This window comes from Rhipicephalus sanguineus, chromosome 11 (assembly GCF_013339695.2).
Source record: "Rhipicephalus sanguineus isolate Rsan-2018 chromosome 11, BIME_Rsan_1.4, whole genome shotgun sequence".
Taxonomy (NCBI): Eukaryota; Metazoa; Arthropoda; class Arachnida; order Ixodida; family Ixodidae; genus Rhipicephalus; species Rhipicephalus sanguineus.
Window position 1 is genome coordinate 76,275,920 of NC_051186.1, and position 18,836 is coordinate 76,294,755.

Consider the following 18,836-nt stretch of genomic DNA (forward strand, 5'->3'; position numbering starts at 1 on the left):
CTTACAGTTTGGCAGGTCAGGTACTGACGCCACCTGCAAAAATAGCACATAACCGAACTTACATGTACTACTGTCATGCACATGTTTACGAGAGTATTTGCCCGTGGTGCATGCGGAGGAAGACCAACTCTCACTCGCATCACATGCGATTGTAAAACCTGGCCCTCAATTATCTGTTCACCCATAATTAACCAAAGTCACAACTCTAGGTCGTGGGAGACCTCGCTCGTTAGTGAGGACTGGAAAAGCCAGCTGGCCCTCCTGGACTACGCCCAGTGTGGGTCGCACAGGCCAGCGGAGCCCTGGATTGAGCGACCCACCCACCCGCCTCGAATTTCTTCGGTCTTTTTTTTGTGTGTGTTTTTTGCAACTTTACCAGATTGCACCACAAGAAAACTTCTATTCCATCGATGGACGTCGATAGGGCTTCCCTTTCAATTTTACCCTGCATCTTCAAATCCGAACAGTTCTGCCCGTCATGGACTAAAACACAGACCCAGGAGTGCCATTGACCCATTCCATTTGGTGCATCAGGCTTCTTAGAAAACACGATGTTAATCCATCTTAATGTCATCCATGTTTGTCGCGCGCGACGTTGGTTCTCCAGAGCATCTCTGGGCGCCACATGTGAGCGTTCATCCCTAAATGAATAACGTCATATTTCATGTTACGCGCGCTGCACAACTCTGGTATCATGATCATGAAAACAAAAGAGAGTACACTTTAAAAGAAGGAAGAGCATTTAGCCGCGTATAGAAATCGCTGACATGCTACTCTGCATAGGAATGCTAAAGCGAGAGAGATAGACAAGAGAAGGGCGCCAAAAACTTAGTGGGATCTTAAAAGAGGCCACAAAAATCAGACATTGAGTTTTTGGGCGCTTGGCTGGGGACGTGCGCTGCTAGATTCCTTCATTGGGCTCTACAATGAAGCGCCAAATTTCGCTGCATGAAAAGAGCAGGACGGTTACAAGCAAGGTGCATCTAAATACTGTCGAGCTGACCTGTATCATGCGAACATGTGAACAGAAATTTCATCACACGCTTCTGCTGCGCGAGAAACACAGTCTAACGCTAAAGGTCCCTGTGTGATTGAAAACATGCAAAGAGCATGCTTTCGATCACGCAGAGACCTGAATTCTCCTGCCGTCGAAATGCCGCATCGTTCGCGCTGCTGACCAACAACGCCGCCGAAACGGAACACGGCGTCATCTGGCGTGTGAAGCGCTAAACAGAAAGCAGGTGCCGGATATCATGGATGCTCCCGCGCCTCCCCGCTCGCGTTCTGTACATGTGTCGTTATGGAGAATCGTATAAACAGGAGCGGAGTAGTCCAACTGCTACGCCTGTTGGCAAGCTAACGTTTGGCGATACATGACAGTGTAAACATGCCATCGCCGAAGAAAAAATTACGGCAGCAGTAGAGGCTCCTTCGGCCTGCTTTGCAAAAGCGCTAGAAGCTTCGTCGCGCCGAGATGATGCTACCCCTTCTGCAAGATCGCGACATGGTGTATTGCAGAAGGTCGAAATATATTGGCACTCGTGACAACAGACATTGCGATTCACGAGGCTCTCGTAGAAAGAAATAGAGTTATTACAAAGGGCTTCGCTGTCACTACGGGCTTGGACGACTGCGATATGACAAGCGCGCTGCCATTTTTCGAAGTTTTTTCTTGAGTTTTTTTTTTTTTTGGTTCGCGGGGCGGGAATCCTGTGGCAGCTGCCTCTCAAATCGGTCCGGAACCGATTGCCGTGGAAAGGCCTGTTATGAAGGATCGCCCTTTTGCCGAATGGATTCCGCGCCGCTCTAGCCGCCAAATGTCTCAGTGTCAACGCGCCATTAGAATCGGCGAAAATCATCCATCCATCAAGCGTTTGGCGCAGGATATGAGCACAGCCTCTTGGATGCCGTGAAGTTCTCCTGTCGTAGAGAATGTCCTCCGCTGCAGCCTGGTAAGAGAGGATTTGTCTGGTCGAGGGCAAATAAAGGTCACAGGAGGAAGCCTCCCGAGTGGTTGAGGCATCACTGTAGATATCCGTGTGTGCTGTGTTTCTCGGCTAAGTAGAAGAGAGTAGTCTACAGCAGCGCGGCCTGTGATATGCGGCTCTTTCCTCCACATATGCCCGTACAAAATCATTTGCATTTAGACGCGAAAGTGTCCAGGGACAAAATGTCGAATGTAGTAATCATTTCCACCACCGAAAGTTGCACATGGTACAATATTTGAAATTATGAAGACAATGTATGATAAATTATCTGCATATGCCAGGTGCCTGGGTGTAGATCAATTTGATGCTTTTTATATGTCCGTGGATTTCTTTTTATGAATTTCAGTTGATAGCGCCATGCTGGGCCCCCGTCTTTCCATTTCGCCTGTGTCAGTCCGGCTGTAGCTATGGTGCTGACTCGCCCACTGTTCCATCTTACATAACCTGTTTTCCGAACGTTGGGTTTCCGCACGTTCAGTATTTGAGGTTCGGACTTCGAAGAGCGGGACAGCGCAGTCACGAAGACGCTTATGTGCCGCTTTTCTGCCGCGGCTTTGTGAAAACAGAGGGCTCGAGGAATAAGCAGATTGCTTATTCCGCGATGCTCTCGCATGAAAAGTTCACATTTCCGATACGCATACAGCGGACGGCACTTTGATATTTCGCTCTGACGCAGATCATTTAGCAGACTCGCGGCAAGTACGCTTTGCGTCAATGCTCTGAGTCAGTGAACGATTTCCTTATTTGGATGACATTTAATAACCTTGTTTTTGATGAAGACGAACTGAACCGCAAAGGTTGAATTCACCCACGCTCATGGCAGCGCCAGGCGCAGCAAGATACGAAACGGAATCGCATGACCCCAACGAGGTATGCCACGCGTACTTTTCGGCTCAATCGTTCCTTTTCTTCCTGATATTCGCGGCTTAAGTGAGCGGTGCGATGATCGCACTGCAGAAAGAGACTGTTGCGCTCCGCTATATAACGAAACACCGAGGGGCTATAAGCGTAGAAATTCCCAATATCCTGAAACGGTTTCGCAACTCAATCTTTCCTTCACACAGCATTCATTTTAGTGTCATTAGGGCTACGACTGACCAGATTGTTTCATTCACGCGATTCATCATAGCGTAGCATTATAGCGATTCGTCGTGACCTGGCCGCTTTGTGAGCACCTTGCTTTTCGAGCTCTCGCGGACGACACGGCATGGAAAACAAAGTGCAGTAGCACGGATATATTTGGCCTAGTTGGTACTTGTTAATATTTGACAGAATATGGCGCGGGCACCATATACTAGTGCCTGTTGGGCTTTTACGTCCCAAAACCACGATATGATTATGAGGGACGCTGTAGTGGAGGACTCCGGAAATTTCCACCACCTGGGGTTATTTAATGTGCACCTAAATCTAAGTAGGCGGGCCTCAACCATTTTCGCCTCCATCGAAAAGGAGGCCGCCGCAGCAGGGATTCGATCCCGCGACCTTCGAGTCGGCAGTCGAGCACCATAACCACTAGACTGCCGTGGCGGGTGCGGGCACACAAACACGGACATAGGAGAACAATTAAGGAACAACACATGCACTGACTCGCAACTACGGTTTATTGGAAGGTTAAAGCACACATATATATGTCACATTCGTCACGTTATCCGCCTCCTGTGCTTCGGGAGCCGGATTCCCTTTCTAAAAAATCTGGTTATACTCTGGTGTAATATTATGATGAACGGACATGATAAACGTACAGGCATGGCGAACAGCTCTGCCGACGCTTCGCAAAGAGTGCACCCTCACCTTCATTGTGTAACTCACCTGCATTTGGCAACGCGTTTTAGCGTTGACAAAATAGACCAGCAACTGACTCTAGCATCGACCATAAGAACGAGTTAGTGTCAATAAAGCCATTCGCTTTAACTATGTAATCGAATCGTAATCGGCAGAGGTAAGTGCGCATTTTATAGCGATGACAACGAGTTATGTTGGAAAGGGTACAAACATTTCGGCGCCGCGCAAGCACAATAGCAGGTATCGATCAGTATATTTTAGTTGGCGCAGTGGGATTCAGTGCTACCAAGTTACCTTCTTCATTTTCAAGACTTAAATATTTCATATTATAATCCGCAATTGAAAAAAAGTGCACCTTCGCATAGTCGAGCAACCAAACAGTTATCTCAGTGAAAAAAAAGCTTCCCTTAGCAATCTAGGTTTATTTATAGACGGGAAATGCATATACTGTAATCCTTGGCATCGCTCCCGTCATCTCCTGCAAGCTGGTCTGCGCTACAGTGACACAAACAGTTATGACCGATGGATACATGACAACACATTCCACAAGACACTTCTTCACTTCATACACAACACCGACCTAACGGCGCACATTTAACACAAATATACATAACAATATTATGCCTTAAGGACAAGTCTATGTCGCAAATAAAAAAAAAATTAAAGAAATGTATATACTGTTGTAATAAAGACTAAAAGAACATTGTAGCACACGGGTCAATCTTAAAGGGACACTAAACAGCAAAACGATTTTTCTGGCACTTGCAAAGTAGCCTTCCGCGATACCAAAAACACCACGCTTGTGGCGAGAAGACGCCTAATAAGCGAGAAAACGCGCAAAAAGAAAATACAGGTGGCGACGCCACCTTGGAATTCCCGCACCATTTGCCATGACGTCACATATTTTTGACGGCGCCTGCTTGGGCCTACGTAGTTCCTAATCGGTTAAATCGAAGTACAGTCGCCTGAGGGGGCCAGAGACTTGACATAACGAGTTTGTGGAAATTTTGTCGAGCCAGTGGCGCCAAAAATAAGTTAAATGCTCTTTGAAATCTTTTACGTCACGAATTACAAAGGTCGGCGCGAAATTTAAAAATGAAACTTTGAACTTGGTTTTCTCCTCTAATAATAAACTTATGGTGGTGAAACAAACTACACTAGAGTTCTCCGAGCACACTTTATCAATCTAAACCAATTCATTGTTTCTCTTTGGTGTCCCTTTAAAGGTTGCTAGAAATACCAGGCAGGAACAACGTGCACCGAAGCATTTTATTGCGATAGCAATTATATGGACAGTTTCGGCTGAATTTTGCCGTCGCCGTCGCCGTCATGCACCGTATATGTATAAGTATGTATATACATAAAAAAGCCGCAAAGAAAAATAATTCAGAAAAATGCTTCCGGAGTGCGGAATCGAACCAGGGACCTCTTGCTCCGCAGCGAGCGGCGCTAACCGCTACGCCACGAAACGCAGATCCTCCACGTAGCTAACGGCGAGCGTTATATACACACCCTTTACCGCTGGACGGACTCTGAGACGGCCGGCGCTTATAAGCGTTTCTTCATTACCAGCGAGATGGCGCTAGGAGCACGACGGGCGCATTTAAAAGTCGTCGGCGAGCTCGCTCGCTTCTTCTTATTGCGCAGGGAGAACCTTGCCCTTCCACTGTCTGCTCGCGCGGTTTTCTGGTGGTGAGGGGAAGAGGGTTGTTTCAAGCTTTCACTGTGGTGTCCGCGCTCATGTTACGGAGCGTACGAAAGCCACTCGAGCTGAAGGGACGCCGCTCACGAACAAACAGACGATGAGCGCGAACTATCAAGTGTCACAGCTCAACACTTGAAGCACGCTAGTTTGCTTCACTGCTTCGGCCGCGTTTGCAACAGGAGCGCTGTTCAAATTGAGAGTATCCATTGGCGATCCTCACTTCGTATAGCATTAGTTTCTTGCTATCGCATTCATTGCTTCGCCCTTGCGGTGAAACTGTGACTTTTTTTCTCAGACAATGAGTCACTTTTTCGAAAATCATTGTCGACTAAGTTCTCATAGCTTGTTTCCGTTCTCGGAAACTGCAACCTAAAGAATTATTCCCAGTGCATTGCACTTACGCCTGCGTAGCCTACGGAACCGCGCCTCCGCTTAGTGCGCCGTGTTCTTCGAGGCTTTGAAGTGCGATGCGAATTAAGAAGAATTCCTAGTCAATCGAAACTAGCGAGCACGAAAGGCGGGGAAAAAAGACGATAGAAGAGGTGCTGCGTGAGATATGGACGCCATCTGGCAATACGTCGGGAAACGTGAGTGCTGTGTTGCGGGCTGGTAGTCCCGGCGCAGCAGCAGGCGAAGACCGGCGGTGACCAACGCGACCGGCGGGGACGTCAGCCAGCCCGAACACGCGGTTTGGCGCGAAGCGCCGAAGCAGAAGAAACGTCCGCACTCAACGAGTACTCTCCACACACTCTTTTATTTACACGTCGCCTCGGTAAAACAGGAATGCCAGAGCGGGGCCCCATGGCATTCGTACAGTGCAATACTGAACCGAAACCGAAACACAACAATCAGCTTGTGCAGAGGGCACGGAGGAAGGCAAGTTTCAGCGCAATCGCATTTTCAGCGCAGCTTAGGAAACTAGGGTCTCTAGAATTACGTATCTATGTATTTTCTATTAAAGGAACACACCACCCAATACTTACCTAGTGATGTTGCGCCTCAGATATGCGTAATGTTTGCTTTTTGATCGACAATGTACACAAGTATGAACCTAGTCAGCCGTTCAAGATGGCTGGCCCTTGGGCAAGTGGTTCCACTTTGGCCGGGTGGCTGAATAGAGTGACGTGCCGACAAACAGAAAGACAGACAGACAGACCAAAATTTCTGCGTTTATGTTCCCCAAGAAAGACTATCGTCTTTAAAACAGCAGCATTCATAAATGTGGGACACTCGGCTCTCTAACGCTGCCTCTCTATCTCTATGCCTCTCGATCTTGTAATAATGCAACGCCTGCAAATTTTTATTTTCAGATTGCAGACATTTTAAGGAACGCTCTTCCTATGACACCACGGTGCATTTTTTCGAAAAACTGTCCATTCATCGTTTTTTACTGCCGCCAAAAATTGCAGATATTCGGAAATCTCGGGAATTGCCAAGCAGTTATTCTCTGATGACTACTTACGTTTCTCAGTTCTGATGGTGTTGTTTTTTTACAGTTTATAAGGGAAAAAAAAACTGAAAAAAACGTTTATATGAAAAAAATTAGGACAGCTACGTACTAGAGGTGTGAAAACTAAGGAAACACCGGAGGTGTCCCCTACCTCTTTTTCCTCACCCTCACTTCCTTTTCCCACCCCTTGCTTTACTCTACTATAGAAGACTATGCTTTACTATACCCTCTCGCCTCCTCCTTTCTCCTCTCCTTACCTTCACATCACTCCTTCTCAGCGTCACTTCCTTTCCAACCTCATTCCTGGATAGCCCTTCCCACGCCTTTCCTATATAGCCGAGTGGTTACGAAGCTTGCCTTCGTACCGTGTCGGCACGCGTGTTCGAATCCCCCCTCGCCAAGAAATTTTATTATGTTTTATTTACTTCTCCTGCTCCTCCTCTCTAATTTTCTTCTCCTCTGCTCCTACTTTCCTTCCTCCAAGCGTTGCTAGGCGACGCGAGATGCCGTATAAGGTAGACGCGGCTCATGACGATGATAGTTTTCTGCTAACGCGGCACGTGGCTTTGGCGAGCTTAAACAACTCTGCTGTTGAAAGCGGCCTGTTCATTATTGTTTTAATCACATCGCCGTTTCCAAGACGTAGACGAATATGAGAAAACACGAACGACCAAAACGGTTGCTTGAATTTATACGACACACAGGTTTCTGGTTTGGGTTATTTCGCGTTTCTCGTTGTCTCAAAAAGAACGCTGTCATTGAATTAATAAGCAATGTTTCGTCAATATGCCGCCACGTCACTCCTCCCGAAATGCTACTCGTAGCACTCGGTGCGTCTCGCGGCCGTTTACTCCGCAGCCGGCTCAATGGAACTAGCCGATCAGGCAATCTCTGATGGTGTGCAGTAAGTTCGTCGATCTACCTAACGAAACGACGAGTGAAGATGCCTCGCGCGAAGTCGAAGTATTGCAAGATATAGCTGATTTTATTGTGCGGCTCGAACATATCCCATCGTGTAAGTTGATCACGATCAGCAAAAGGCGTAGTATACGCCAGGACCACGAAGTGGTCGACGTTACGCAGCAGGATAACAGAAGAACAGCGTTGAAGAATTGATGGCACCTGTCTAGGTGGCAGCTGTCAGTGCTGCGCATGTCTCCAGCTGCTATTATTGGTCCCTTACATACGCCGGCATCTTCCTGCACATGCTTGTCACAGTGCCACTGAGTCCCCCACAGCATCCCTTGCCTCCGTTCTTCTTTGTGAACGTGAACCTACCTCTTTCACGGACGCTAACACATTAGCCAGTATAGAATCCGGCAGCGTAGTAGGCCGTATGTCCACCTATTCCCAACTACACTGCAAGCGGCGGTGCACGTTTCTTCACCAACACAAAGCGACGCCGCTTAATGGAGTGCCTTGGCGTCATCCACTGATACGTATTACTCACAAAATAAATTACTGACATTAGCGACAGGCAGCCGCCTCTAAAAACTTCGCTCTGTCAAATATGGCGGATTCTGGAGACGCCGCCGGCAATGCTTGAAGCACATCTGATGCAATTAACGGGAAACTAGTGAGATGGATAACGGAAGGATGGTGATATGCAGGCGGCTTGTGCAATCGCGTCTCCCAGTGCCGGCTCCTTTCCTTTACAGGATCTTGGCTTTGTCTCAAGCCAAATAGCCGCGCTGGTTCGAACGCAGGAATTTTAGCGCGATATGTTGAAGATTGTTTCCTCATAATAATAAGCCCTTTGGCACATGCCCGACGTCAGCATAGTCAGTGGCTACGCAACTCTTTTCCTGCTTCGTTTACGAAAGACGAGTAAAACGTAGAGGAGTAGTGTGGTGCCGAATACGTTAAAACACAATATCTGCAAGCAACAAAAAATTTAAAGAAAAAGGTAGAATCAGCTTATACACTCTAAGAAAAAAAAGAGTATGCGTGACTCTTTTCGCAGAGTTCTGACTTGCCACGTATAGGACTCTCTTTAAATAGTCACGGTGACTCTCTTGGTGGTTCAGGGTCGGCTCGCTCTAGGAGAGCCCCCTGACCCTCTAGGAAGAGTGGAAAGACTCTCATCCGGAGGATCACGTTACCACTTATAGGGAGTCAGACGACTCTTGCCGGTAACGCTCCCAGGGGGGTCAAGGGACCCACACCGAAGCATCAAGCGACTCCACAAGTATTTTAAGCTACTCATTTGATCCTTGCACTACTTTTGCGCGACTACTTTTCAAAATAGTGGAGTATTCATTTTAAGCAAGTCCAATAATACTTGCCGTTCTGGCCAGCGACTGTAAAAAAAGAGTAGTTCAGTTTTAGCATTACTTTAATAAAACTCGTCAAAACAACACATATTTTCCAGCAAAGTTATATAGGAAGTGCGAAAAGATGGTCTGTGATTTCCAATTAAGAAGTTTGGGTATTCCTCATTTACATGCTTCTATGAGTATAGCCAACTAAAATGTGTGACTGCGATGTGCACAGTGTATATGGTGCTAAATGAACAGCAGAAATCGCCATCATGTTTCCAAATTTATTCCTTGTGATTAAGAATAAATCAAAAAGTGGTGACGGCTTGAGGCATCAGACTTGTGGCTTGCTAGGTTGTCGCTCCTGTCCAGCGTGAGCACCATGAAAAACGGTATCTGAAAAGCAGAAAGTGATATTGTGATGAGAAAATGAAATTGCAGTAAAGGTCTGCAAAACCTACACGATAAGTGGTTCACACAGACATAATAAAGGCTAACAACAAAACAACAAAGCGCATCCTCCGGCAGCCAGGGGCATGCCGTGAGCGGTTATTGACCGCATGTTTTACAAACGTAACCCATCCTTAAATACTCAGACAAACAGATGCGAATACTGGGGCCCGAACGACACCCAGCGCGTGCGTACGCCGTCTACATCGAGATCAGACATGTCATATGCTAGAATTAGCGCACATAACTCCCACAATCACGTACACTCACTCGATTCTGGTATAACGCCCAACGTCATCGCAGTGTATGCAAACCACGAAAACAGCAAACAGAAACGAGGGAAAAGAGTGCACGCCGGCGACAGCAACAACGCGCGCCGTCGAAAGTCCAGGGCTTTTTCACTTTACCGTCGAGGCGTGTCCAACTTGAATGACTACCGCGTACGTTCTGGAAGCCACCGTACTCTATCTGCACCTCAAACTACCCTCTTTGGGCCAACAAAAACCATTACATATAGTGCGTCTGAGCGTTTTGTACACAGGCTTTTTTTTTTCACGTTCAAACGCGTGGAAGCACGCTGCACACTCAAGGTCGATGGAAATGTTATTATGAAGTAGACTAAAGTTCATCTCAAAACGACATCTTGCACGTTCAGTAGTGCAGACACGACGTGCGATCAGCAAGAAATGACCCTCGATTATTGTTTGCATCGCTCACTTTATGGGAGCTTGTACAGCAACGCGCAAATACGGTGGCAACTCGTTAACTAACAGCTTTAATTGGGCATCCGCAACAGCTCCGCGGATACAGGCTACTGTTGGAAATGGCTGGCAGATTCCGCAGAGCTGCTGCAGACGCCCAGCTAAAGCTGTATAATTAGTACCTACGAAAGCAGTACACTCACCGTTAACTGGCGCCCGTTGTCGGTGTCCGCAGCTCCATGAATATTCCGCCCTCCAAGCGCCACTTCGAGCACAGAGCCGGCGTCAACACCACCGAAGACACGCAACCAACGCAACCACGCAACGCATTCCAATAGACCAGGAGACTGAGACGACTGAGAGAGGAGAGCAGCGCGCCACCCCGGCGCCAACCCCGTCTGGTCTGCGTCGCCGAGCAAGGCGCCACAACGGCGCCAAAGGGCGAGCGTGCGATATGTATGGCGTATACGGCGGCTCTTCCGTACACCGAAGCCAATCGAAACGCGCTTCAGGAGGGTCCAGTGACTCCTTCCCAAATGCGAACTCTTTTTCTCTGCCTGTACCTTCCAAAAGGGGTCAGATGGACACCCGAAGAGAGTCACGGTTCCATGACCCTCTTATGACTCTCTTTTTTCTTAGAGTGTAGTATGAAAGCGGAATAGTGAGAAAAAAAATGTCAAATATACAACGTCAGCGAAAGACGTAAGACAAGAGCGTGACGAGATTTCAGTCAAAGCACTCCGAGAATATTTCCATTAGATTTTCTTGGTAGCGGCGCACTCCTTAGCTGTCAACAGAATCAGGTACAACGTCATAACGCTTCCACATAAAAATGCCTTCTGCGCCGTTGACTTGAGTGGAACACCTGCACTTATTTTTCATTGCTATTGTTCGTAGATGTCGGTGCGTTTACACACAATGGAGGCTCTTCTTTCCATGACATACATGGTGGCATGCACATCAGGGATGTGCGTACCACCAACGGCAAATGGTATATAGAAATAGCTCGCCGCTTGTATGCTGGAGGATGTACGCGTGGTGGCCGAGCGGCTAAACGCATCGCCCCACGGAGCGAGTCAGGTGCGTAGCCAGAAAGTTTTTTCGGGGGGGGGGGGGGGGGGTTCAACCATACTTTATGTATGTTCGTGCGTAATTTGTATGTGTGCGTGTATATTGTTACGCTCGAAGGAGACCGAGACGTATACGACTGAAGGGGCCGTTTATTTGGTCGCGAAGGTGAGCGCAGGAGCGGCCAACAGGTTGAATATCCCAGCGTCGTCGTCTTCTCTCTAGCTGCCTCGAAGCGGCAAGCACGTTCACCAGTCTTCGTTTTCTTTCTCCTCGCAGACGAAGGCCGCCGGGCGAGTCAGTCAGGCTGTCGCGGCGTGAAAAACTTCAAGCGGGCGACATGGACCACTCGGGTTTTGGCAGCTTGTCTACCACTCGCCGTAAGGCGAGCGATGTAGGTGACCTATGTGAGTCTGGTGATAATAACAAATGGTCCATCGTATGTGGCTAAAAACGTTTGACATAAGCCGCGTTTCCGAGTAGGAGTCCACATTCAGACTAAATCACCGGGTCGATAGGCTACACGTCGGTGGTGAATGTCGTACCGTGCTTTCGCTCTGTCTTGAGATGCCAAGGTGCGTAATCGAGCTATACGACGCGCCTTTTCAGCAAGGCGCGTCTCTAGGAAAGAGATTGGTCGTGAAGCTCACTCAAGTTTTGGAGTTCTACGTGTTATCAGGCGAGACTAATGCGCTGAATACACACTTGACGGAGCCATTCATGGTGTGATATGGGACGCCGCCTTATGCATGTGGGACACTGCTGTATGCATTCATGACAGCCTCCTTTAAATCAGTGCAAAAGCATTTTCAACGAAACATGCTGCCATGGCATCTGCATTCGTGGCATATTGGTGGAAGTACAAAAACGTTTGTGTTGAGGTGACCTTGTGGGCATGCAGAAAACCTAGGGGGCGATCGGGGATCTGTTCGTTCCACTTGTTCGTTCTCCTGGGGAAGAACAAGCGCGCTGATTGGCTGAAGCGGGAGATGCCACTCAAGGCCGGGGGGTGTCGCCATTTCTTTTTTTTTTTGCTTGATCTTTTCTTTTTTGGTGACGTCATATCGCGACATAACGAGTGGGGTGATCGGAGATCTCTGTTCTGCGCCGTTCGTTCTGTACCCATTCTGGCGGCGTACGCGATTGGCTGAAGCAGGAAAAAACCACGTCTCTGAGGGGCGTAGCCATTTTTCTTTTTGCTTGATTTTTTATTTTTTGGTGACGTCATACCGCGTCATAACGAGCATGTCGTCTGCTACAAACGAACGGAGCGCGAGACCGTTCGCACGCGTTCTCTCGAGCGAACAAACGGCTTCGCACGGCATGATGCGGCGGTTGCGGCTGCCGCAACAGCTGATTTTGAGAAAATGGCGCTTGCGACGTGTGCTTTTCTTGCGGTTGGAGGTGCGAGATGCGTTTGAAGACATGAGCGAGTGCGGCGTCGCTTTCTGTTCTTGAAATGAACAGTGCGAGCAAAATGAACGGGCCTGCCACTGGGCTGTGGTCTTACGCGCAGGGACTTCTTAGTTCAAAAGCGTTACCAGCTACTGCCACGTGTCGTCCCGGTCCTCATTCGTGAACGACAGCCCCAGTGGGCACGACGGCGTAGGTATCTGTGGGTGCTCTTTTATAAAAGCCATCAGAAGCTCCTTTTGACGATTCGACACCCGGGAGCCAAGCCAGACATTCCGGTGGGACGACATCTTGAAAAACTGCTCCAACCGCTACTTTTCTCTTTTTTTTTTTTTCGCGTGCGCGACTTCACATAGCGAGCACGTTAGAAAAACTAACACCAATAAATATCAGCGCTCAAACCTATTGCTGTTTCAGAAACTCTTTGAGCTTGAAAAGAAAAACAATATCTTTTCGTATAGCAACTGTATTTGTTAGAAGGCGAGAAACACTTCGTTTTGAAATATACGGTTCCCTTGCCGAGGATAAACGATGCGCGTCTACTTAGGAAAGCTTGCCGCTCACCGCTTGACGATTGGCTGTCCTCTTCCTCTCGGCGGAAGAGAGCTGCGGACCACCCACTTTTGTGACGTAAGACCGCCAGAACGAACGCGGAAGGAACAGAGATCTCCGATCCCCCCCCCCCCCCCCCTAGGCGCCACCTGCTGTTGGTTTTCCGAGAAGATGGAAGCTATAAACAGCCAACATGGATGTGGCCAGTGAACTGTCTCATGTTTAGACGTGTTTTACGCTGGGGAAATAAATAATTAAACAGATAGTCAGCACGAACGTCATGCGGCACATCAGCAAAAACCGTTCCTTTACACATAGATTCCTTTTTCAAAGGCTCCATGAACCACACAAGACATTCCTTAAGGTGCCCTTTCTTTACACGAACCAAGAAAGAAAACAAATCATGATACTAGAAGGAACAGTCACAAAGAAAGGCAGCAACCAAAAATAAAACTGGCAGAAATCAAACAAAAAGCCACTATATGAGGACAAAATTGTTACGGCAACAACCACAAACAACCTCATAACACAAGCATCTAAAAATGAAAATTTGTCAAATACCACGGGGAAAGTTCTTGAAAAATAAGAACCCATGGCCTCGGGCATTTTAACCGCTAGAAGAAAACTAGTAGCCGTGTTATTACTAAACGCTCCGACACATGTAAATGCCTATCAAAGGCAAGGGGAGCTGTAGAGATGTTTGAGCTAGACTTGGGCACGTACGTCATCCAATTCTTTAGTAAATGCTACCAACCACATCTTAACAGAGGAATGCAGAAAACGAAGCATTTATTAACAGGCATCGTGGAACAATGAACGCGAGCTTATCCAGGAAGCAACTGAATAACAAGTAGACAATACTTCAAGGCGAAAAACTGGTCGCCCCGCTGTTTCTGAACGCACTAAAGCTTATAAGGACGTAGAGTAAACGTAGATAGTGACCTACATGGCTACATTTATGTATAAAGTTTTCTACTGGCGCCCGTACTTCTTTTAACTGCGGATCAGTTTACTGAACTGCCCTGTCATCGCCTCATGTGTCGCATTGGCGTCACGCAGGTCCCATGTTTGATGCACACAAACCGAGCAGGCTGTGCGTCTGAAACGCCAGCGCGCGATTGCCGGTGAATGTCAGCGTCGCCGAAGGGCTCATTCGTCTATCCGAGCCAGCTAAGCGACAGCGAAATGCCAGCGTCGGGAGTTATACACAAATCTACGGAAGAGAGAAGCGGAGGCGAAACGCCAGCTCCGCGAGTTAGACGCACCGCGCTCGGAGCAGCGAACAATAGAAAAACTGTAGAAGAGAGACCATAGAACAAAAGACTGATAATAACCAAACCGATCAGAAAATCAGAAGGAAATAACAGAACAGGACATAAAATATCACGTAATCACACGAAAAGAACAGAAAATGTGAAATAAACAGAAGAAAATAACAAACAAAGCAAAACAGAAAAGAAAAGGTAAACATAAAGGAAATGCGAATTACAAATCAGTGCTCCGCAGTTCGCACAGACTTGAATGGCACCTTGCGCGATGTATGCACCTTACGCGATGCCCCTGTCCTGCGCATGAGGCGAACGCTGCGTAACCAGGCGCACAGCTGGTGCAACGGGAGGGTGGACCGGCAGAGAGCTTGCCACGAGGCGTATGCGGCGTCAACACGCCGGATGTTCTAAGTGTTGTGGCGTATTTGAAGTGATGCCGTAGTGATTCCGAAGTGATACAACCCTTAGCTTCATGCAACTCCATCCCTTTTATGTATGCTTCGGGTTTTATGTGCCCTTATGTATATGTTAGGTGAACTTCTGTGTATTGCGTTCTGCCCAGACCCCATAGAAATAAGCGCGTGGTTGAGATGTGATCCGTCAGGCACCGCAACAAGCCCGATCTGATCGGTTTCCGAAATATATTTGCTGGTTATACTAATTTCTACTAATTATATGATCCCAATTTTCATTTGTCGGATACGTTAACCTATTCCATCATTTCTGTAACCTATTCTGTTAAAATTAATACTGTCCTATTCCATCATTTTTGTGTATATATATTTTTATTTTAATCGGGTTGGTAATACTTTATTGCGGAACAGTCCACAAGAAGACAAAATACCCGACAGTTAGACGTAGACAAGCGCTTGGTTTTAGATGCGAAGCATCTCTTGCTCGGGGGTATGTCCCGCGGTGGGCTAGTCCGAACTCAGGCGAACCGGCCAAGCGGGTTTCCTCTGGGCTGCTGTACGCAGGAGAGTCGGCGGGGGAGCAGGAGGGCGGCGCGGTGTGCTTCCAGGGGGGGACGTCTGAGGCGGGGGTGACCACGGCTGCTTGTCTCACTCTCCTGCTGTGGGGGTGCGAACGGGTTTCAAAGACGATAATCTTTCTTAAACGCATAAATTTTGGTCTATCTGTGACCCTGTTCAGCCACCCGGCCAAAGTTGAACCACTTTCCGAAAGCCCAGCCATTTTGAACTGGTGGCTAGGTTCATACTTGTGTTCATTGTCGATCAAAAACCAAACATTACGCATATCTGTGGCACAACATCACTAGGTAAGTATTAGGTGGTGTGTTCCTTTATTAGAAAATATATAGATACGTAATTCTAAAGACCCTAGTTTCTTAAGCTGTGCTGAAAATGCCACGCTATGCACGCCGACGAAAGCCCTCTGCCACGGAGAAAGGAAAGAACCTCCTCCGTGCCCTCTGCACAACATGGCCTCCCAGATGGCGGGCGCGAGACCCGCCGCGTGCCCGCCATCTCGGAGGCCATGTGCACAAACTCATGTTTCCCGAAGTATTGCCAGATGGCGCCCATATCTCACGCAGCGTAGCGTGCCTCGATAAACGCGCATCAAGGCACCCTAACGCAGCGCTAATCTATCGTCTTTCGGCGACATTTGCAGCGAAGCACGCAGATACGCGGCCAATTTCCTGTCCAGCTGTGTACAGCATTCCTCCCGGTTTCTGCTCCTTGCCGGCTTCAGAAGCGGGTTTTGAGGAGAGGGTTTCTGGCTCTCTGGGTGCCTTTGCGACGAGGCTGGCGGCGAGGTGGCCGCGGTTGTCTGCTGGGCCGATTTTCTTGGCAGGGATGAAGAGGGGTGGTGGGGAGTGCTGTCATGGCGCTCGCCTGACCCTTCCTGGCTTTGCCTGGCTGTGGTGCGTTCTTCGGGGCGGTCAGAGCCCTGGCGGCCTTTCGAATGCGTGTGCGGTACGCATGCGCAACTATCCTCCTTCCCTCTATCCACCAGCTGCGCGTTACTCTCTCCACTTCTTTACCAGCCCCTGCTTGCGCTTCCCCTGCATTCTCGCTTCTGCTCTCGCGGCGCAAGCGCTACTCTCACCCTCTAAGCGGGTAGAGCGCAACGCGAATTTCAAGATCCACCCAGTGCACCGCTGAAGTGAACCTCACGGTTCACTTCAGCGACCACAAAGCCATCCTCATCAAAGCAAAGTGCACACCTCAAGTGCTACACGCTGCTCAGTAAAGACCTTCGTTAACCGTTTCACCGTTCATCTACAACGTTAATAACACCGTTAATACAACGTTAATAACACCGTTAATAACGATCCGAGATCAGTAGCATGCCCGAGGTCGGTAACATGCCCAACGAACGCCAACGGAACGCGATCGTGCAAGTGCTCCGGCTTCGCATCGCCTCATGGTGCCCTTTAGCGGCGAGATGGTGTAATTCTTTCTTTCGCCTTCTCGGGTGTGCTGTCCTTTTGCGCTGTTCCGCAAAGAGTGAGCACCAGCACATTGTTTTAAAAGGGCAACTAGCTGATGAATAAATGTCAGAAATGCTACACCGGATGCGTGAGCTGCTTTGTAAGCTCTCCTCAATACACGTCAGCTTCATATGTTGTGAGAAATGTCTTCGCGCCACCCCCAACGTTACGGCTCGCATTATACTAGTGCGATCCAACGATGTCAGTGTCTAGCTACTTTCTACACTCGGCAACCGCACCTGCGACTCCATGCATTCGTTACCGATACCTAGCGCCGCCGCGAGTCTCAGCGGCAAGCGAATGACTTTCGCGCCTGAAGGAAACAGTCGGCCGCCTTGCCAGTGCGCGTGAGAAGTTGACGACTCGCGCCAGCGCTGACCACTACTTGCAGTGCAATTGTTAGCCCTCACTGGTCTCGTGGTGAACCTTAGCACACACGGTAGTAATCGTGCTCGTACCACCTTCGCTTTTTTGAACAACCCAGTCGTTGGTCTCAGCCCTGCTCGTGGACGTAGAACTCCCGGCACAGTGATTATAGGCGGCATGGGACGGTGACCCGCCTTCAAGCAGGCTGCTCGTTGTGATCGACCACTACACGGACACCAGCCCCCTCACCTTAGTGGAGCTCTGCATCGTTCCGGTCAGGACTGGAGATCTCCAACGTGGCAAGTTCATATCCATGTTCCATACAGTGAACAACACTGACATCACCGCGCGTCGACGCCTGTAAATCACAGTCGCAGAAGTGATTTGCCTTTGCAGGTACACAATTCGGACACCATCCGCTGTCGTCCTTGTAACTTTTTGTTCCCGTCCGTGTGTTTCTTGCGCTGCAGTTTGTCAAAATTACATATCGCATTCAAGCGCCAGAACGGATGTGTTTTTGAGACCGCCGAGGTCGCTTTTGTCATAATAACGAGTGGTCGTCCCTAGCTGGTTCAACCAGGAGGTGACTGTTAGCAATAGATGCCTAAATGAAACCTCACATCTCTCGGTGCACTAGACTGCAGTGCAACCTCATCTCAGGCCGGCCTGTACGACCGGCACGATACTCGCTGGACTGCCTGCAACTAACGAAGCCATGAACTGATGAGATCATGCACCATAAAACAATCGCCCCTCAACCTGTCGCCACCATTCCACCAAGTGTCCCTGGGAGGAGGTTGGAAGTCGCCTGCCGTGAGTTGTGGAAAACGCGCTTCAGCAAGGCGTTAATCGTCCTTCCTCGAGTTACTTGTACTCACCTCTCCACGTGGTACCAGATCAAGAAAATGACGATTGGTGTCAGGGTGGTGATTACCCAGCCTTGAATGTCTTCACCACTCCTGATCAATATCCCCTTTCCCAGCTACATGGCCTTGGTGCTCGTCCTGCAGATCACAAAACTTACAGTACCATTTCTCTCAGAACCACCTAAGATCAAATTTCCTTCGAACTGAGTTACATTTCGAACACAGCCTTTCTGCACCACTTAGATTATTTGAGTATCTCCACATGCGTTACGGCCTGAAAGACGCCGCTGAACTATTTCAAACGCTCATGGACGAGGATAAGCGCAGGATTTGATTAGTTTACGTCAGGCTGGGCGACATGCTTGTCGCCATCCGTGCACACGAAGACCACACAGAGCATATTTTCTTCTCTTTGAACAACAGGATGAAGAGTGACTGGTCCTAAAACCCAGGAATGTATTTTACGACTTGAGGACTTCGAGTGTATTGGCCATCGAACTTAACAGCAAGGCAT